Raw genomic sequence first — 22,665 nt, 5'->3', positions numbered from 1 at the left:
CCCCAAAGAGGGGTCTTACCCTGACCCTGCTTCCTGTCTGCAAAACCCTAATATGAACTGTGACTAAGAATCTGGACCAATGCTTTATTGAAAGCCCAGTGGAGCTGCAACCATGTTGCATAGGCCTTTGTTGCCTGAGGCTTCCTCAGCACTGTTAATGCAGTCAAGATTTGATGTGTCCCCTTCTTCCTCCGTGGAAAGGAATTCAGCACCCTCTTGCAAGGCAAAGTAAGAGGCAGTGGAGGAGATGTTTTTCTCTCTCCTATCTGCATCTAATTCTGTTTAGAGTCCTTGTGGTAAAAAGTGCTCATTGGAGGACAAGATCTCTCACAGTGAAGGAAGGAAATTTTTGTTATGCTCTGGAAAAAACCCTGTGGAAGTACTTTTAAAAGTTGCCCTTTTGGAAGAAGATACTAGGTAATGAAAGTGGAGAACTGTTACTGTTAAATTCTACTGTACCACAACATGGCAGTGCTCCATGGAACTGACAGGAGGCTCCTGTGACACAGGAAAGAGCTTCTGTGCCTGGTTGCTTTGCAGACAATTATAGTGTAACTTTGGATCGTATCCCTGACATGAAAAAGTGTTAGATCCAGCTTGAAGGTAGGGAAGTAAAGGTAAAAGGAGGCAAAGGGATTTCCCCAGGTTTGCAGATAAAGTCACTGGGTGTTAACATCTTAAGTCTCATACCTACTTTTGTGCCCTAAAATGTGATTACACTGCTGATGGACTGGGAAATAACTGAATAGTAACTTCACTGTGCTGGCACATAGAGGGAAAGAATTTTTGTCTGCATTTACTGGGAGTATAGCAGTGGAGAGAGGTGGTCAACTTGGACTGAGACCTGCAAAGTTGTACAAACTAGGGAATGGTTCTCTAGGTTTCTTTCCATGAAGAGTAGAAGGAGGAAATACCCTCAAGTATGAAGCTGAATTTAGCAGCAGAATTTGATCACACTGTATGTTTTGATCAGGAATATAAATGACATTAGGTATTCAAGTTGATTGATAGCTAATAAATTGTATGGTTTGAATACAGCCTTATGAGCTCCTTTTTGGACTGGTACTAGAAGAGTATACCTAGAGAAGGTGGGCTCTTTCCCACACATCTGGTGCTAGCTGTTGGTGAAACAGGATGTTTGATGTGATGGACCTTTGCTCTATTATAAACATGTTAGTGCATATTTTGCTGTGACAGTGTAAACTCTTCTGCTGAGAATGATGGATAGTTAGTATTGTTAAAAGCTCTGACAAGATCCTATAGCAGCTGTTCCTCTCCAGTCTTCCTTACCCTGTCCTTGCAGCACTCTGGCAAGGTCCAGTTTCTTACATTCTCACAAGATAACAAGTACCAGGGCCTACATGAGGAGCCCAGATCCTGCTCTCAGAACTGCTGCTAGGGACTTGCACAGTTTGTAATCATGCAGATATGTTCTGGAGTCCTGCACTGATCTCCAGCTATGCTGTGCTTGTGAAATTGAAATGTTTCAGAGACAGTTTAAGGCTTAGGTCCTTTCATGTTGATGCAGGAGCTGAAGTTAACATCATTGTTCTAGAATTCAACAAATGTGTTAATTAAATTCTGTGTTCTGCAAGTGCTGTTAACTCTCTGTCCTGACTGTTGCTGCCCAAATTTTGACATAACCTGACACATATATGTTTTAGAGGTGACAGTGTTTTAAAGAGAGGTGAAATAATTCCTACCTATGAATTCCAAGCTCTTTTGGAAATGAAGCACTATGTGTACCTTTCAGTAGAAGATAATAAACCCTCCAAGTTTCCATTTGAGCAACAAAGCTGCTGCCATCTCAGCAGTTTCCATAGCTTTGTAAAGTAAAATGGTTAGTATTTAGACAAAGGTGCATCCTATCTCAAAACTTTAAGACATAAAATAAATCAACTAGGGGCAAAGGTTCCCCAAACCCCCTCCTTATATTAAAAAATCCTAAATTTGAAAACTGGTATTGACTGATGGGCTACACTGGCAGGATTCAAACTTGCTCCTGTGACTTACAAGGCTGGGAAAGGGAGAAGTTTTGGAGCATAGTGAATTTTCTCTAGAGAACACCATGTGTCTGTTTGGGAGGAATGTAAATGTGAGTGTGTTTCCTGGTGGTTGTCCAGGTGATAGCCTCTTCGGCATTCCACCGAACAGCCACCTGTCTGCTTGTAATAAATGATGGCTATAAAGGGAAGTGATTGCAATCGTGATACAGCCAGAGGCATTTGTTTATATTTTTATAATATGTATCAGATTGAATAGAAATTATCACTTAAAATTGACAAATGGAGAGTGGAGATATGGGTATGAGGAAGCTCAGTCAGTACTGGGCCAGCCATAAACTTTCTTCTGTGAAGGCTGTTTGCAGAGTGCAGGTGTTGAGCCAGCCAGTGGTCAGTAGTGAAGCTGGAGGCTTAAATGTGTCAGTGATCCATACAGAATCATAGAAACATTTAGGTTGGAAAAGACCTTTAAGATTGAGTCCAACTGTAAACCTAACTCTGCCAAGTCCACCACTAGACCATGTCACTGAGCGCCATTTGGAGCAATAACAACTCAACCACTTCCCTGAGCAACCCGTTCCAATGCTTGATAATCATATCTTTGTATGCAGAGCACATAGTAAAGCCCCTCAGAAAGGATCCTGATGGATAGAGGCCACCATTTTGGGTGTGAAGTAATTAAGTAAATGGGGGCAAATCAGGGCTTTATTCTTTGTCATTTCTCCAGCAGAACAGTACTGACATCTAGTGTTGCCCTTTGCAGTTTAAATGATGTGCAGGAACAGGACTGGTGAACCTAAATAGGGCACACCTGGTTGGATGCAGAAGTGCTGCTGTGTGTTACTATAATCATAATACTGTTATGTGAACAGAAGAAAAGGGCATTAGCTTGGAATCATAGAATGCACTGAATTGGAAGGGACCTTTAAAGGTCATCTAGTCCAAAACCCCTACCATAAGCAGGGACATCCCCAAGCAGATCAGGTAGTTCAGAGCCCCATCAAGCCTGACAGTATCACACAGTATCACAGTATCATCAGGGTTGGAAGAGACCTCACAGATCATCAAGTCCAACCCTTTACCACAGAGCTCAAGGCTAGACCATGGCACCAAGTGCCACGTCCAATCTTGCCTTGAACAGCTCCAGGGACGGCGACTCCACCACCTCCCCGGGCAGCCCATTCCAGTGTCCAATGACTCTCTCAGTGAAGAACTTTCTCCTCACCTCCAGCCTAAATTTCCCCTGGCGCAGCCTGAGGCTGTGTCCTCTCGTTCTGGTGCTGGCCACCTGAGAGAAAAGAGCAACCTCCTCCTGGCCACAACCACCCCTCAGGTAGTTGTAGACAGCAATAAGGTCACCCCTGAGCCTCCTCTTCTCCAGGCTAACCAATCCCAGCTCCCTCAGCCTCTCCTCGTAGGACTGTGCTCAAGGCCTCTCGCCAGCCTTGTCGCCCTTCTCTGGACACGCTCAAGCATCTCAATGTCCCTCCTAAACTGGGGGGCCCAGAACTGAACACAGTACTCAAGGTGTGGTCTAACCAGTGCAGAGTGCAGGGGCAGAATGACCTCCCTGCTCCTGCTGACCACACCATTCTTGATGCAGGCCAAGATGCCACTGGCTCTCTTGGCCACCTGGGCACACTGCTGGCTCATGTTTAGGCAGGTATCAATCAGCACCAGGAATGGAGCCTCCAGTGCCTTCCTGGACAACCTGTTCCTGTGTTCCACCACCTTCATAGTAAAGAACTTCTTCCTAATGTTCAATCCAAGTCTATCCTTCTCTCATTTAAAACTGTTGCCCCTTGTGCCAGTGCTACAGGCCTTTGTAAACAGTCTCTCCCCAGCTTTCTTGTAGGTCCCCTTCAGGTACTGGAAGGCTGCTATGAGGTGTTCCTGGAGGCTTCTCTTCTCCAGGCTGAACAACTACAAGTCTCTCAACTTGTTTTTGTAGGATAGTTATTCCAGCTCTCAGATCATCTTTATTATCCTCCTCTGAACCCTGTCCATGAGGTCCATGTCCTTCTTGTGTTGAGGGCCCCAGAGCTGGACACAGTACTCCAGGTGAGATGTTGCTAGAGCAAAGCAGAGTGGCAGAATCACCTCTTCAGTCTGCTGGCCACACTTCTTTTGATGCAGCCCAGGATACAATTTGCCTTCTAGGCTGCAAGTGCACATTGCTGATTCATGTCCAGCTTCTCATCCACCAGTACCCCCAGTTTCTGTTCTGCAGGACTGCTCTCTGTCACATCATCCCCCAGCATGTATTATTAGGACTGTCCCAACCCAAGTGCAGCATTTTGTGCTTGGCCTCAGTGAACCTCAGGAGGTTCAGTCGGGGCCACTTCTCCAGCTTGTCCAGGTTCCTCTTGATAACATCCCATCACTCCAGCATACTGAGCTCACCATTCACCCTAGTGTCATCTGCAAAGTTGGTGATCGTGCAGTTGAACCCACTGTCTATATTATCAATGAAGATATTAAGCATCACTGGTCCCAGTGCAGGCGCCTGAAGGACATCACTTCTCACCCATCTCCATCTCCACATTGAGCTATTGATCACTACCCTCTGGATGTGACCATCTAGCTAATTCTGTATCCACTGAGCAGGCTACTCATTCAATCCATACCTCTCCAACTTAGAGAGAAGGATGTTGTGGGGGAGTGTGTGCCCTTCACTTGTCCACTGATGTGTATTCTTTTGATGTCTTTCAGTTCAAGAGTCTGCCTTATATAACTGCTTTCTTGAATGGCTCCTACTATTTATCCTTCTTATCTCTGTGTAGACACACCATTTCCTCTTCGAGATCCAGAAGCAGAGTATGTCCAAGTGAGAAGTCTAGTAATTGATCAGGGACTGGAGAGGGAGACAAGTAAATTCAGTCTGCAAACTAACTATATGTTTTAAGTTCCCACTAGCTTTTGATCCTTTTTGGCAAGTCTTGTATGGGATACTGGAACCAAAGAAATCTTGAACCGAAGATAGAAAAACAGTTTCTCAAGACAAGTGATACCACCTCTGCTGCTTGGCATACATTTAAAGCTAGGCTGGTCAAATACCTAGAAAATACGCAGCTGCTAGAAGCAGTGAGCTATGTGCCCTGTGTGAACTGTTTGTCGGGAGAGGGTTTTTTTGATTCTATGTGTGAAGACCTATTCCTGCAGCTATCTGTAGTGACCTGACATGTTATTTGCTCTCTGAAATAGATCTGGAGTTGTTGAAATAATTTAAGTAGGAGTAGCTAAAGAAATTAAGTGCAGGCAAGAGTGCTGCATTGCAAGTCAGTTCCATCCATTGTTCTTGCCTAATATGTTGGTATGAAGGAATAAAGATAGAATCATCGTCTATAGGTATCTTGTGGAAGAAAAAATATGGAACATGAACAAGCTCTATCAGAGAGTTTAATGTCCTATCACCCACGTGTTCCCCTCTGAAAACATTCCATGCAGGCCCAACCACCAAGCCACAGATAGGTATCAGTGAACCTTTGGGATACAGAACTGACTTGAGTGAAAGTTACATATGGGAGGGGCTCATCACATAGCTACTGTTAGTAATGGGAATAGACTTGGTTATAAGCTGTTTTTGTGCACTTCTTTCTATTTACTGAAGTGCTAACTTATGTCTGCTAAGGGAAGTTACTCTCTAACTCTTGGAGTCTTGCCTTAAATCTGTCTTTTCATTTGGGTAGGAAACATGTCCTAAATCTCTTCAGAACTCATTACTTCTACTGGATGATATGTTCAGGGAGTGCTGCCAGTCAGCCCTGTGCAAGGACTTTCAACCTATCTATCTTTATTTTCTGCCCCAATACTAATACTACTAGGGAAAGGGTTATAGAGCAGAGTCATTTGAAAGAGCATTACAAGAAAGTGAAACATTTGGAAGAAGCACCACTTCCTTCAATGTGAAGAAGCCATCGGTATGTTAGCTCTACTAAGGGCTGTTACTTTAGGTTTTCCCAACAGTGGAGGAAGCTGCTGAGTACAAATGAGCTCATTTTTCTTATGCTGCTAGCAACCAAAAGGCAAATGTTGGTTTGTCTAGCTTGCATGGGACAGCAGACTGTTCTGACTGCAGACCCACTAGCTTTGACTTGCTTCCACATCTTGTATTTCATTTCACACCTCATGTTTGTGCAGTGCGATGGCTTCTCTCCAGAGATTTGGCTTAGACAGAGTGTACTACTCTACTCACCACTGCCTGATCTTGCTAGGACAGACAGTTCCTTGCATAACTTCACAAATCACATAATGCATGATGTGATCAGTACATCACTTTCATAATAAAATTCCAATAATTGGCTTGCTCAAGCAAATAGGAGACCAAATCTAGTACGTATACAGCTCAAATTGTGCTATGTCTATCAGCATTTTGCTTTTAGGCATTTTTTGTCACAGATGTTGCCCCTGTAAGATCTCTAGAGCTGTAATTCTTTGTGTTTCTGCTTGTGAAGTACCATTCAAGAGTAGGACGTTACTTTTATCCCTGTGCTTGGAATTATGTGCTTGAGCTTTTTTTTGTCACATCTGTGGGCTTGTATTCCTAGTTCATCGCTGACTCCTGTGTGCAGGAGAACTCGCTATTGGTCTCTGTAGTGCAGCACAGCACTACAGGACTCTGAGACGGCAATACTACCTTCTGCAACCACTCCAAACTCTTCAGGCAGGAAGAACTACTGAATGTGTGTTGTGAGTGTTGGAAGCACAAAACAGTGGAAAGGCACAAAACCATTATTTATAAACACATAGTGACTGAAGCAGGTGGCAGGACTGGATAGAGATCTGGTGATCTGTGCTGCCATGTCATTGGAAAACAACATGCAATGGATGGAGATCCATTCTTCCACTGAGTGAACCTGGAGGCTAATTCCTCCACTGATAACCTGCAAATCAGCCTAAGTGCTTGGGATATTGATAATAGAACCATGGCCTGACTACAGTTCCACCCTCTACATTCTACACAGTATTAGAGGTGAGATGTAAATATTGCCTTGGTGTTGTATCTAAAGTAGCCATGAGAATGCCAAAGCCAAATGGCAGGGACAGGTTGTTGAGCTTGCCCTCCTTATAACCCCTAGAAGAGATGTCTTTTGGTAAGAGTTGTGACCTCAGCTACCCCTGAGTTATTCCCTGGGAGATCTTATGCATACTTACTGTGCTGTTTAGTGTACTTATCACTGTCAATCTTAAAGAATCTTTGTATGTTGCATGTGAATAAACTGCACTGTTTGTGCACCTGACTGCTTCTTTTGAATGCAGCTGGACCCACAGCAGGCAGGCTGTTTGTGCGTCTGGTGTCAGGCCTATAGTCATGGCAGTAACTGGCATAACAATTAAGAGAGAAGTCCAGCTGACCCTAACCTCTCTAATCTCTGAGGAACAGCTAGAATGCAAAGGGATCTATGTTTTTCTCAATTTATCCTTCATGAAATCCATCAGTGAGAAATACTGCTAGGATGAGTGATAAAGGACAAACTGAACAACCTCTTTGCTGATTTTTTAGTATCTTTATTTTGGAAAAAGTAAGCTATCCTTGTAAAGCTTACAACAGCAGAAGTTTGACACTTGTTTTAGACCTGACAGTCCTTATGGTAAGAAAAAAATCTGTTTATTGTCTTAGTTTTACCACACTTTCTTTGTATGTTACATTGCCTAGTTCTTGTCATATTCAGAGAAGCACAGGACAGTGTTTTGTGGTGCTCAAGTCTGGTACTGAGATGAAGAGGTGCTGAGTAAAGTGTCTATCTTTGGTTAGATAAATGCCACTATATTATAAATACAGGCTATGAAGCTGTAAAAATTAAATCAGGTACTAACAGCAATTAGGTGTTATCTCCTAAATACCTTTGTTGGCAGATGCTGACACATACCTATAGTTGCAATGTGTGATGGGGAGGAAGAGATATCATAAAAAAAACTCTTAAAACAATGAAAACACATAATGAAGCGACCAGCTTCTCCTGTCCTTTGGTGGTTCACTTTCTGATGTCTGATGGAACATTATTGATCTGAAGGGCAGGGCTATGGCATTCATCTGACTGTTATTTAAGTAATAACTTAATTTGCTGAAGCTTCAGTGTGGCCTTGCTTACCTGCTTTAAAGTTTAACTGATTATTATCTTGCATGTTCTTACTTTGTGCTCCTGTATCTGAAACTGAAAGGTGTCTAAAGACATTTTCATTTGGGAACACTAACTTCCTTTCAGAGATACATATGAGCTATGGAAATATTTAATATTAAATAGAGATAACAGTCAGTGACAGCATATCTTGATAGTCTAGAGTGTTAAAACACTGTGAACCCATATTGGTACAGTTATGGGAGCTACAGAAGAACATGATACACGTTGATTATGTAGCTGCAACCTGGGTAGTCTCTTCGGTTTTCCCTTAGCACAAACTCCTTTGTGTTAGCTGTGGTTTTTCTTTTTCCAGCCAGGACTTCTGGATCCTGGCTTTTACTGCAGTCTGGAAAGTCTTCTTTTTTTCATCGGTGCAGATGTATGAAAGAAGCTGTGGAATGAAAAGGATCAAATTAGCGTGTGCAGAGGATACAGTCAGTGAAACTAAAAGTAAGTGTGAGCTGATAAAAGCTATTGCAGTGCCAGCGAGAAGCAAGGTGCTCATGTGTGATTCCTCGGCATACTTCCCAGTGAGAAGCAAGGAGCTCATGCATGGTTCCTCAGCATGCTTTTAGTAGGGAAACATTCCATATTTGGTCCTCTCTATCTTCACTGGCAAAATCTGTGGGAACTATGGCAGTAAGAAGCAGCTCTAAAAGTGTGAAAAAGAATTTGTATAGCTTGATAACTACACTATTGCATCATTCTGGGAAGAAGAGTAGTGTTTGGTAATCCAGAAATTTAGGGGCTTCCTGAGCCAAACATTTCATATTAATGTGGCAGAAGGTCCTTACAAAGACCTTTGTAAGCCTAGGATGAACTACATTTAGCAAATCAGGACAGGGAGCAGTAGGAATTAGATGTCTCTTGATGCCTGAAATGTACACAAAAGTGTAACCAGGATACCTTCATCCAGCTCCAAACCAGCTTGTAGGGAAGTCGTGCCTTGGCTGCTTTGATGAACTCAAATTAAAAATGCAGAGCTCACCTTTAAAATAAGTGGGAAAGAGTTAAGTGAAACCCTGTGACCTGAAAGAAGAGAGGACCAAAAAATGCCGTCTGTATGGGGCATTGTTTCAGACCAAAAGAGTTCACATTTGATTAGTATGGAATTTGAAGCACAGGAGGAACTTACTTTTACTCCATAAGTGAGGGACTTCTTATCTTGTTTAGGAGAGCAAATGTAGCCTTGTTTATGAGACTGCAAGCAGCCCTGCAGTCATCTTAATGAAAAGTCTGCATGTAATTATACCGAGGGCCTTCCAAAATTTCCAGCTTTCTCAGAACTCGTGGCAGTCGTAATTCCTATGTGAAACAACTGATTGTAACTACTTTCCATGCTCAGCACAGGGTGTTGAGGCTTGGAATACAAAGGAACATTTACGTGTGAGTAACTGGGCAGAAGATGTGCCGTAAAGAAGGGGCAAGTCCTCAGAGGCAGTACAGGAGCCTGCAGACTCTTCTTAGTTGTGTATTGTACAAGCCCGAAGAGGAACAAGTTCTGCACAGTCCAACCAACTGCCAATGATGTCAGCCACAGAATCCTGGCAAGAAAAAAACTATATCAGGAAGCCATTAGTTGTTTGACACAATTATAAAAGCTGTAACATAGTGTACAGGAGTTCCTCTTTCTTACAGATTTGCTGCTTGCTTTCTCAGGGGTTTGAGTTCTCTGTTGGGTTTTGTGTGTGTGCTGGCTATTGCCCTCTTCTTTCTTTTCCCCTGCTTGCTGCTTCCTCTTTTCTTTATCTGGGCCTTCTGAGCTGATAAGCATAGAATCATAGAATCAACCAGGTTGGAAGAGACCTCCAAGATCACCCAGTCCAACCCATCACCCTGCCCTATCCAATCAACTAGACCATGGCACTAAGTGCCTCATCCAGGCTTTTCTTGAAGACCCCCAGGGACGGTGCCTCCACCACCTCCCTGGGCAGCCCATTCCAATGGGAAATCACTCTCTCTGTTGACAGTGTTTCAAGAATAAGCTTCATTGAAGTGCTGGTTTACAACAGGCATGAGTGTGAAGGTGTGCAGGCCACTCTCTTTTCCCTCTTTACCCCTATGGGATGTACCAAATATGTTAAGAATTATTCAAGAGGACTGCTACAAAAGTAACAGCACTGGCATTGACTCCGCTCATCCTACTCCCCCAGGCCTCCATGTGCAGGGTATATGCATGATTGTTAGCAGGACTGTGATCCTACCTCCCTCTGTGGTGCTTGGAAAAATGGTCCCCCAAAGTGATGTTACACTTTCATCTCACTCTTGAATTTTGTGACCCCTACCACTGTCTCAGCTGTCTAATTATTCCCAAATTTCAGTCTAGAAGGTGACCTCTTCATTTTTGCTTTGTTGCAGTAGGTAAGGAATGAGAGGACCCTGGAGCACTGATGTTCTTGTTCCTCTCTTTCCCCAGAAATCCTGCAGGTGACTCTTCTTCCTCTACAGGAGCAATGGCAATTCCCTCTAGAGTGCATCAGTACAGCCCCTACCCTGGACTGCTGCAAAGCTAGGAGAGGTGTAGCATCTCAAGTCATAGAATCAGAATTGTCAGGAGTGGAAGGGACCTCAAGGATCATCTAGTTTCAACCCCTCTGCCTCTGTACATTCACTATAAACTGGAGAGCTTTTGGGTCCTGGCCTGTAGCCACTACCTCATGAGTACACCTCACACTATATCAGGTTGCTTAGAGCCCCATGATGCCTGGCCTCAGAGACCTCCAGGGATGGGGCTTCCACCACCTCCCTGAGCAATCTGTTCCACTGTCTCACCATCTTCATGGTGAAGAACTTCTTCCTAACATCCAGTCTGAACCTACCCACTTCTAATTTTGCACCATTCCCTCTACTCCTATCACTATCTGACATCCTAAAAAGTCCCTCACAAGCTTTCCTGTAGGCCCTTTTCAGATACTGGAAGGCCACAATAAGGTCTCCTCAGAGCCTTCTCTTCCCCAGACTGAACGGCCCCAACTCTCTCAGCCTGTCTTCATAGGAGAGATTGCCCATCCCTCTCATCCTCTTCACAGCCCTTCTCTGGACCTTCTCCATCAGGTCCGTGTTCTTCTTGTGTCAAGAGCCCCAGAGCTGGACACAATACTCCAGGTGAGTTCTCACCAGAGCAGAACAGGATGACTGAATCACCTCTCTTGATCTGCTGGCTACATTTCTTTAGGTGCAGCCTAGGATGTGATGGGCTTTTTGAGCTTCAGGCATGCACTCTTGGCTCATGTCCAGCTTTGCATCCGCCAGTACCATTTTGCCCTTTTGCCCCATATGAGGCACGTGTCCCATGGCAGTGTATCGTAGCTTATCCTTAGTGCATGATTATGGTCTGGAGCTGACTTTTAAATGTGATAGTTACCTTCCCTGTAGTTTTCTGCTAAGGAACCTCCACATGCTTTACATTGGTTAATGAATTAAGTGCCCCATGTGACATCGGTCTCTCTCATTATGCTTGTTGTTGGGGGAGATGAAGGAAACTAAGCATCATGATGGGAACTGACAACAGCTGCTTGGAGCTGCATGTAGACCAGCCAGCTCTGCCCACTAAGCCAAAGTGTACATTCACTATAAGCTGGATAGCTTTTCAGTCCTGGCCTGTATCCACTGTCTCATGATATTAGATGATGCTTCCTGTTCTCCTTGCCTCTTTCTTTTTCAGTTTGTCTCTTCCGTCTGTCCACCTGAACCAATTCCAAGAGGAGAGAGCTAATAACACAATAACTCAGGGTGGGAATTTTTCCACTGCACCCTCTCCCCACTCCCTCTCCTGTCCATACAAGATTGATAATGAAACCGATACCTTTCACCGGCGTAATTTTCATATTTAATGAGCGTGACTCAGAAACTATTACATTAATTAGTCAAATCCCACAAACCGTTAATGGTGCACATGGTAATTAATATTGTATTCAATTAAAAGCTGACCTGTTTCAGGTGCCTTCCCCTAGTTCGGGGGGCTCTTTGCAGACAGCGTATGTTCTAGTGCCTGAGGCCAAGGCTTTTATTTTGTTCCAGTGGTGGGCAAGGGAGGTAGTCTTTTTTTCCTGTTTTGCTTTTATGGTGTTTTTTTTTTTTTCCTACATGAACATATGCTGGTTTCTCTCCTCCTCTCCATCTCTGAATGTGGCTGCTCTCACTATACAGACAACCTGCTTGCTGTGATTTATGGGTTAGCACAGCACGGGGCTCACAGACTGGAAAATTTCCAGTTTACACAAGAATTCCCTGAAAAATGAGCTTGGTTAATTTATTTCTTTCATTAACGAGTTTGAACTGTGAGATAATCTTTCTGAAACTCACTACCCTTGCCTTCACAAACCCTGAGAAGCAAAGAGGGACGCTATTTTGCTTCCATAGGGCTCAGACTCACATTTGAACTAGCTGTAGATGAAAAATATGTGGTCAATATGTGGTCAAAACATTCTGAAAATGGCTAAGAACATTCAGAAAACTTCCAAAACTTTTCCAAAGAGGTGGTTTTTTTCTCACCTGAGGATGAGGGCTTGAGATCCTAGAACTTAATGTTTCAGACCTGCTCACCTGAGGTAGCTCAACTGCTGGGTCATTCTGAAGACTGTGGGGCTGCTGCTCATTGGTTCTTTGGGAGCTAAGCCTCTTTGTCTTAGCAGCCACCTCCTGTTCAGCTGTGGTCCACCCATGACTTTAAGTCCACAGACCATGCCCAGTAATCTCCTGTTCTATTTCCTCCTGTTGAGTAGGAGGTGAAGCAATGTGTGTGAGTCCAGTCCTGATGCTGTCATCTGCTGATGTGATCTGAGGACCACTGGATACAGTGACCTTGGCAGTTGTTGCTTCAAATCAGTTTGGGCCATCCCACCAGAATTACTGACAACTTTTTGTGCTGTTTTTCTTCCCCTTCTTTTTTCTCCTGTTGATTTGGTCATTATTATGGTCTGTTTCCAAGTACTCTGCAATACCTCTGGTCCATGCCAAAAGTCTCAGAATATGCTATCTAATCCCTTCAGCAGATTCAGAGACCTTGTTTGGACTCTCTGATTTTCCTACATTCTGACGTGTAAGAGGGCAGTACTGAATGCAACATTAAAACTTCTCACTGGAGTCAAATAAGGAATAATTGGCTCTCATCTGTCTCATAATGGTTGTGTTTGTTCTGTAACATAATGTCGGAGTTGTTCATGTAATCTACAGTGCTTTATGTTGAACAGAGAGACATCTTTGACTTGGAAGGTTGACTTACCTTACTTCCTTACATTACTATGCTGGACCGTGATGGTTAGAGTGCATTATCTGTTATTTTCAGGGGCTAGAGTTTTCACTTGAGGAACTGATGGTGCTCACTAAGAAAAGTCAGGGCAGAGCAATGTTGGGTGCATACTGAAGCTGGGTTCCTGTCTTTCCTCTTGAGACTGAAGTTAATGGGGTGGCTTGTGGAATTCTCCTGGTGCACAGCTACACAGTCACTTGCAGTTGTTGTTCTCCCATCATTAGAAAGTTTACTGTGCCTAAATGAGGGAAAGTCTGATTTTTGCAGGGAGGAACATGAAAATGTATTTATTTCTTAACAGGAAAAACCAAACAATTGTTAAAATCTTGGTCACTTTGCTTAAATAGTCTCAGCCTAAGTGTAAGTTCTAAGATAGGTGTGCAGTTAAACCCTTTGATCCTGTTGTGCTAAAGTGTGAAAGGTAAGACATCTAAACTGGGAGAAAAAAATGTGACATGAGTATTGCTTGATAAACTTAGGGTGAGAGAGTCTTTTGTGTACAGGCTTCTTATCCTTCTTATTTAGAAGGAAAACTTAAGAAAGAAGATGTGGTTTTCTCCCTCTGATTCCTCAGACAGTCCCAATCCTTTAAAGTAATTTGCAAGTGAGATCAAATTCTAGTAGAACTAATTGACAATCTCTAGAATCAGAGTTAAAATATTATTCAGCTCTTCCCCTGCCTAAGACAAAGACACTACTAGATCAAGTGACATTACATCAGTAGGTGTCTGCATTTTTTTTCTTTCTTTGTAGAAACATCTTTATTAAATTTGCAAAAGCATTGCCATGAGGAGTTGATAATACTGCTTTACTAAGTAACTAATTTGGAGGCTAGATGAAAATAGTCTGGTCACATCTACATTTTATTTTTTAGAATCTTTGCAGGATACCTGATACGTTTTCAGAATGAGTAAATTTCCAGCCAGTACCAAATCTGTAGATACCCAGAAGCCTCCTGGTTTGAAAATACCTGGTTTATTACATATTTACATATCTGATTTCATATGTGATGCGGACAGGGACATTGTCTTGGCTTTAACCACAGTTGCTGCAGGCCTGATGGAAGCTGCTTGAATATGCCTTACCTGTGAACATTCATGCACATCATCATAATATACTTGTTAGGAAGATTATTACTTTTTTATTCTATTCCAATTGAGGCTTCTCTCTTTTGTTCATCTCTGTTGCCTAACTTCCATCACGCCCCAGCACAGCTGTTCTTGCTTCATTGTGCACTCCTCTGGGACATTGCCTGTCCGTTCTACTTGAAATGGAAGTCACCAAACTCCTGCCCCTATCTGGGACAGAACAAGAGTGTCAAGAATCTGGGGTCCAAAGCATGTATGGTTCTCTTAATTCAAAGAAAAAAAATGCCTGTGGAAATGCTATATTCTCTCTTTTTTTTTTTCCCTTCTTGTTTAAAAAGAAGGTACATAAAGCCTTGTTTCTTGAATGCAGCAAGGACAAACAAAAGGTTGATTTTATTTTACTTTTTCCTGATAGGACTGACTAAATCCCAGCCTTTATCAAAGCTGTCTCTCACCTTCCTCCTGGGGCATTTATCTTTGCTTCCATTATTACCTTCATCTGTTGATTATATACTTCTCCACTAATATAGGTTGTTGCTACTGCATTTTTTTCTCTCAGAGACCTAAGCGAGGAGTAACTAATTCAAAAGATTTTCTTTTGTAGCCCATCATCTTGGATGGAGCACCTAAAGGTGGCACGTGTAGTGTCATCCAGGATTAGACTTGGAAACTGACGTTTGCCAGCAGTCTCAAGAACAACATAATATGTTGTGATCTTAAACTTTCTAAGAGCAAAGATGAGAATCTTTGCATGACCCCTATTTAGTAAATGGTGATTGGATTTAAGAGCACAGGACATAGCATGCTCAACATGGGTAGCTTTTAGAAAGTAAGAGACATCTGCATTTTTCTGTTCACAATGCCAGCGAGCTGCTTGTGAGGATGATAGGACCCATGCATAAGGAAAGCATCTGATGTGGTTGAAACCTTCCCAGCAGACTGCAGATTTCCTCTTCAGTAAGTGGGATTGTTTGACCCTTTGTCAGCCAATATTCCCTTTGATGTGTTAAAGATGATGCGGCATAAGCCAGACTATTGGAAAGGTTCAGTGATTTACTGCTTGAGGTCAAATCCATGCTTTCCAGTGGTGGAAATGTAAGATATCTTTATCTGCTCTCTCTTCCCTGCACCCATTCTAAATTCTCCCCTCTCTGTGTCCCCTCTCAGCTCCACATTCTGCAACTGCCATGATATATTTCTGACTGACACAGGTTTCTGACTGTTGATCTTCTGAATTCTGGGAAGAGTCTAGAGGGGTTACTGACTTAGTGACTAAGCACAGAAAGCAAGAGGGATTTGTGCTAAGTTAGCTTGCTCTCTTCTGGTGGCAGCTGTAACTGGTAATGAATCTGAGCTTTCATGTCCCACTGCTCTCCTGTGACACCTGCACTATTCTGCAGTACAGTTGGAGAAGTCACAACGAAAACTGTTGCCATTCCCAGTATGTCTCCCTCCCACCCTGATGGAGTAGCAGTATTAAACACCAGCCAAGCAGGTAGACAGCAAAGTCCTGTGGCTTTTTTTGGTATTTTAAAATTGGTTGGAAGTAGAAGTGCCAAGGTACTGACAGGCTGAGTCTTGTTCTTACCTCTGCCATCAGATTGGTTCCAAAGACCGTTTGTAGATATGGTGATGGGTGCTTTATATATGTAAATATATGATACACAGTGAGCTTTGTGCATCTGTATCTCTGTGTATATGTGTGTGTGTGTGTCTCAGCACAGGAGAGAATCCAACAATATTTCACCCAAATGAGAAATGTTATTTTGCAGATTAAAACCACGCAGTGCCTGGTTTTGTCTTTATTTATGCCTTTCTATTTCCTTCTCTGCTGACATGGGTGCACATGCCAGGCAGCACTGAAGGACATAATTGGTGTTGTGAAAAATTATTGGGAAGCCAGGACGTTCCCTTGCAGTGATCCCCCCCTTCTCGTTCCCATCTGTCACCATCTAATGTGACAAAGTTTTTATCGGGCATTGAGGCAGAGGAGATTAAAAGTAAATACTGCAATCAGGAAGCAGCTGGGGGGAAAATGTAACACATTTCACACTAAGCTGAACAGCTCATCAACTTAGCCTTGTATATCTATGGTGGGTGAGAGGGAGGGAGGGCTGCAGGGGGATGGTGTGGTTCAATATGCCTCTCCACCCTGGGAGCCTGTGAAGGATTGTGTGTTTTCCTGTGCAAACACAACTTGTGCTTTCTGGCCCTTGCTTGCTTTGTGAAAGAAGAAACCCCAGGAGTGCAACAGTTTCCTACTTTGACAAACTTCTCTAAAATGCTGTTGTCCCAAGCCCTGTTTTTTTGTGGTTTTTTTTGTTTGTTTGTTTGTTTGTTTGTTTTAAATATATATATAGAGAGAGATAAATAAATTAAACTTCCTCCCTGCTTTAGTGATGATCCTGGATACTGTCATGTCCTGTTCAGTTAGGAGGAGTTTACTAGACATGCATCTCTGGGTGGGCTCTGTGGGCTCTTGTTGCACAATCTCTGGGGAGCTGCAGGCTGGAAAGTTTGTTGGCTAAACGAGAGGCACTGACTACAGGCAGATACAATAATGTTTTAGGTTGAGATCTTTGGTACAGCCTGTGCTGGCTACAGTTATATTCTGTCCAGACCAATTTACCTTCAAACGCCAAGAAAGTTGAAAATTGTGTGCTACATTGCTTTATTCTTATTTCTGGGCATAAAAAATTATTTGAGCACTACCAGTTGCATTGCTTTCTTACAAAGCTTTCAAAAGTTAGTTGTTTTGTTGTTTTTTTTTAATTTCCAAAAGTGCCACCAGTGTCCTCTTGCATTTTTATAGTATCAATCTGAAGTGAATTTATTGCTGGTGAACAAGAGTTAGACTCATGCATGTGGAGAAGTGTTAGAACCTTTTTTGTCCTTGAGATAAAGCTTCGGAAAGTGGTATGCACTTCTTTGCTGTCACTGACCCTGTGAATGTATCTCCTGCTATGGAAAGTTGAGATCCTCCTAGATCAGGAGAGTCTTGGTTTCCAGCATTTATTTGATCTGTGGTTTTGATGCTGAGTTCCAGTAGAAGTCTGCTTTGTCTTTTATGCTGCTGTTTCATGTGAGGTGGGAAGTGATTTTGCCAGCAAATGAGCTCTGTTCCTGTCATTTTAATTAAATTTTGTGTGATTTCCTTAATCTACAGCTGCTTCCTGGCTTTCTTGTCATCTGCTCTTCAGTGTTGCTGACATGTCTTGTTATTAAGTTTTCCAAAGACAAGAACATCATAATCTTTCCAACTACTTGCTGAACAGTTGAATTGGGGAGTATCTCTTTGCATGGGATCAACTCTTTTTTATGTTCTTGGTAGTGTTTCAGGGTGTCTGAATGTGCAAAGTTTGTTTCCCTTCTAGCCTTGTTCTGAGGTAAGTTGTTGTGACTTTTAAAATATTTTTTTGTGGCCAGCAGTTTCCTAGCACTCCTGGCACAGCTCTGGTGGGGAGCCACCTGGGTTGCCATTTGGTGCCATACTCTAATGATGTCAGCCTGGCGACATCCAGCTAGAAAAACTTGGTCAGGGTGTGAAGCATGACAAGAAGAAACTGTCCCAACTTCAGTAACTACAGGATGATTCTGTGTCTTCTCTAAAGCTTCCAAAGAGCAGATTGTAAACTTTTCTTTATATTCTACCAGTATGTTTGTACCTTTTCACACATATTCATGCCTAAATATTTGTTTGGTAACAAAAGTGGAACCTGTAACATCTTTCAGTGTTAACTTAAAAAAGCAACTGGACTGCCACTGGACTGCCAGCAATGTATATTTTGTCTGGCAAAGGAACTCTGTTACCTCCATAGGATGGAAGGGAATGAGAAGGATTTAAAGTAAGGCACATGGTCATGATTGGACTTTTTCTGGTATACCTATGTTATGAAAAATAGGTAAGTTATTGAGGCTTGGGTTTTTTCCAGTAGCTCATATGGGCTCAGTTGCTGCTTGCTGATGTTTGGCAGATAAATACTGATAACATTATCTGCAACCACCAAGTACCTGCCCTCATTATGGAACTCTTCATTTATTCTCCTGCTGATGCAGTTACATGCTTTATCTTAGGTCTGTGGGACTTGATCTGGTCTTCTGTGTCATTGTTTCTCCAGACATTTGTTGGCTGCTGTCACATCTTGTACACCAGAACTGGGAATTTTGCTCTTGTTCTCACTCCTCTCCTATTAATATTAAAGCCAGAAGGAGAAAGGAGCCACAGTGGTATGCAGAATGTAGGATATGAGAACAATGAAACAAACAGTGGAAAGGCTTGGGAAAGGTGGTAGATGGGCAGAGGTGTGTGTCAGTAAAGATCAGGCTGGATCTTGACAACCTCAAAGGATGAAGATTACACAGTCTCTGTGGCTAACACTTTCTTATTATTATTTATGGTGAAAACACTTTTCCTTGTATTCAGTCACAGTCTCCCTTACAGTTAATTCCACAATCTCTTGGCCTTCTGTCATGTGTATTAATTAATCCTAGCTGTGTATTGGTAACATCTTTCAGGTGTTGGAAGGTTGCTTAGGGTTTCCCTCTTGCTAAGCAGGCCATTTATTTGTATTAAAATGTTCTTTTTAGCTTTGTGTGTGCAAATACAAAGTACCTATTGCAGAGCTGAAGGTGAAATTGAAGAATTTGAAGTAAAAATGAGCTGGAATTTGTCTGTACAAACGCTGTGTAAGCTAGGCTGCTATAACAAGGCTGATACAATAGGCCTTCATCATGCATTATTTTAGGATGATCCTTTAAAATGAAAGAATATATGACACCGATTTTTAGGCTACATCAGTCTTCTTGCACTTTTTAACACTGTGAGCTCCAATGCAGATACTCTGAAGATAAATTTCTTAGTGTTTATGACATACCTAGATATTAAAGAGGAGCTGTCCAAGAAATAACCTGATACTCAATTTAAATCCTGTGCTAAATGCAGCTGTGTGTTAAATATGCCTGAAGTCCTCACTTAAAATATGGATGATAAATGGAAATACAGTAATGCTAAGGCTTTCTTATACTTCAGCATCCAATTTGCCATGATACTCACTGCTGTAACCACCTTCCACTGAGATCAGATGGGCAGGATAGTCATAATAGAGAGAGAGAAGACCTTGTCTACCTACGGCCCTCTTAAGACCTCACTCACTTGTTGGTGAAAAGATTTTACTGGCATTGGGCAGTCTACTAGAGCTGACCAAAACAGAGGTGGGATATGAATGGCTGAGAGACTGACTGCAGCTATCTTGGCCTGAACATGCAATGAAAACACTGTATAAATCCTCCTGTGTTTTCTTGTGTGGTTCTCACTTCCTTTGCCCCAAGAACATGTTACATAGGGCTTTTCAGGCTGATCTTGTGTACTAGATTTGCCTTTCAAAATACTCATACCTTCAAGAAGATTTTTTTTTCCTATCTTAACCTTTGTCAATTTCCTTTGTTGATCTGATGTTAATAGAGACTATGGCCAGCAGTCCATAATGGAAAAAAGGAGGGAAGGTTTTGATGTCTCTTTTTACTTACAATTGTAGTATGCCAGCATGGTAATTTTGATAGGCCAAGAAAGAAAAGACAGTGGTCAAAACCTGAAAGTTAAATGTACTCTTAGCATTAGATTGATACCTGTTACCTTCAAATATCTATGAGCTGTTTCTTCTTGGATTCCCAGATAAAACATTTATATTTAAACACCTTAGGAGGTGTGTCTTTCACACTATCATTGGATAACTTGACATGACTTTGACCTTGATCAGATTAGAACTAGCAATGGTGCTACTGCCATTTTGGAGCTAATACAAAAGGGAGGATAAAGGTACTCAGGATCTTCTTCAGCTTGCACCTCTGGCATACTGGTGAGAGGCACTGCTGGCATCTCATTTTCACAGGCAGAGTATTTCTGCATTTGTTTTAATACATCTCACTTAACTCTGCCCAAGTCATGATGGCCGAGGTGCAGAGGTGTTCTTGCTCCTTAAAGCTTTTAGGCTGAGTGGTGAATGTTGAAAAAATATTTGAGGTTCGTCTCAGTCATGAGTTTCCCAGTTCAGTCTGTGTCCCTCAGGCCTAGAAGATGTGAAAGCTAGATTCCATATTTGGGATTTCCCTTTGTTAGTCATCAAGGTGAGGAATAAAAGCAGCTGCTTAAAGCCAGGCACACAGACTCCTTCCTTACCCCAAGTTAAACAGAGGAGGAAGCAAAAAATACTAGTGCTGATGATCATGGTGTGGCTAAATAATTGCTAAAAATTATTGTCTAAAAGGTTGCCAGAGCTTTCTTCCTGTTTCATTCTTCTGCAACCCAGAAGAAGCCCATGCAAGCTAGATTGATGGGTTCTGATGTTCAATCACTAGAAGCTTTGTTTAATAATGCTTTTTAAAAACAGGACAGACTGATTGTTTTTAGCAGTTACTGCCTCAGGGTGCAGTCATGTGAACAGACAGCCTCAGCTCGTGGTGGTGTCCTCTCCAAGGAATGCTTTGCTGCAGGAAGCTCTGTCAGTAAAGCAGAAAGTAGTGCTTCTCCAGGGTTAGGTGGATGCTTTGCTCCTAAAGATTCTGCCTTTTGGATAAGACATAAAGCTGAGGTTCTGGACACCTGCATATTTTTCTGTCTTACTCTTGCCTTTCTCCTAGGTGCATTATAAGGAGTGCTTGTGCTTTGTTTGGGTAATGCCAAGCACCGTGATGAAGTGCAAGTAACTCAATGGGATTTATAGGAGCTTATGAAGCGGAGAATAAACCCCATAGTTTGCACAGTAAATCAATTTGTAACGTGCTTTGGGATCTTACTGGATGAAAGGTGCTGTATAAATGCAAGCCATGACCATTCATCATTATTGAATATGAAATAGAGATATACACTCTATCACACTAGCAGCAGTAGGCTTGGGCTCATGATTGCTCACAGGACCCAATCAATCATCAGATCATGACATAACGCAGCTAGAATTAAAAACAACAAAATAAACAACAACAAAAAAACCCAAACCCAAAACAACAGGGAAAACCCACAGCTAATCATTCCAAGCAATGCAATTAATGGGTATCCAGTATAAATGGTGATCTCAGCCAGGAAGACCAGGCTTTTCCTAAGTATCAGAGTTCATACCAGAGCCATGCAGGGTGAAAGAGAGAATTACTAATCTGTTGCTAATAGGGAAAGGTTCCTCGCCAGCCATGTAGACATTCACTACAGCTGAACTAAAATGTCACTGTTTTTATGCTTTTCAGAATTGACTTTTCTTGTTCCATTTGGGACAATACAGTGTTTTAATATAGAAACTATTAGTCTGTGTTCTACATTGAGTCAAAAATATATTGTTCATTTTTCGTACCAACCTTGCCACATTACCTTGGTCACCATCTATAGCATAGGCACAAACACAGTCTTCACAGGATGCAAGAATTTGATCTAGACTGTGCCTTACATGCCAGGTTGTATAATCCATTTCTGATGCTTATCCTTGGAGATACTGCCTTCCATAACATTCTCCATTTTATGCCAGGTAAGTTGAAGTGTAGGCTGTTCCAGTACACTGCTTCAAGTGCCAGCCAATCTGGGCTTTCTTCACTTCTGCAAGAGCTCTTTCTGTGTATGTATTTGCCTGTGATGGTTTGGGTGTTACCTGCCCCTCCCCCCACACACTTTAGAAATCAGCCAGACTACACTCAGCCAGCTCTGGAAATTGAATAAAGCTTTTATATCTACAGCTTAGCACAATAAAGAAGCAGATTATTTGCAGTATATACAGTTATATACAGAAATATACAAGTTAAAAGGTAATGCGGAAACACAACACCCCTCCCAGAAACCTGAGTCCCCAGGAGGGGCTCCCAACTCTCCTTACACCTTCTCCCACCCCTCTCTACCTTACCCCAGATGTTGCCTTGTGCCCAAGGAAGAATGGAGGGTCTGCCAGGGGGGTTAGGAAGCAGGTGGATTAATCAGGTTGGGTTAGAGAGAAAGAAATGCAGCTCAAAGCCCAGGTAGTGACTGAATGCCTTACTTGTGTTTGGATTCTTGCTCTTATACCTCTCAGCAAGCCTATGAGTGAAGTAGACATCAACATTATTTCCCTTTCACAGCCCGTGGTCTAATTCTTCTCACCAAAACATTCTAGCTAGCTTCAAACTAGCACATTGCCTTATGAGGGAAGGCAATATCTGGTACAATCTTCCCCTCCTTCTTCCTTCAGTTG

This window comes from Pogoniulus pusillus, chromosome 1 (assembly GCF_015220805.1).
Source record: "Pogoniulus pusillus isolate bPogPus1 chromosome 1, bPogPus1.pri, whole genome shotgun sequence".
NCBI lineage: Eukaryota > Metazoa > Chordata > Aves > Piciformes > Lybiidae > Pogoniulus > Pogoniulus pusillus.
Note: the sequence above shows the minus strand (reverse complement) of the source record.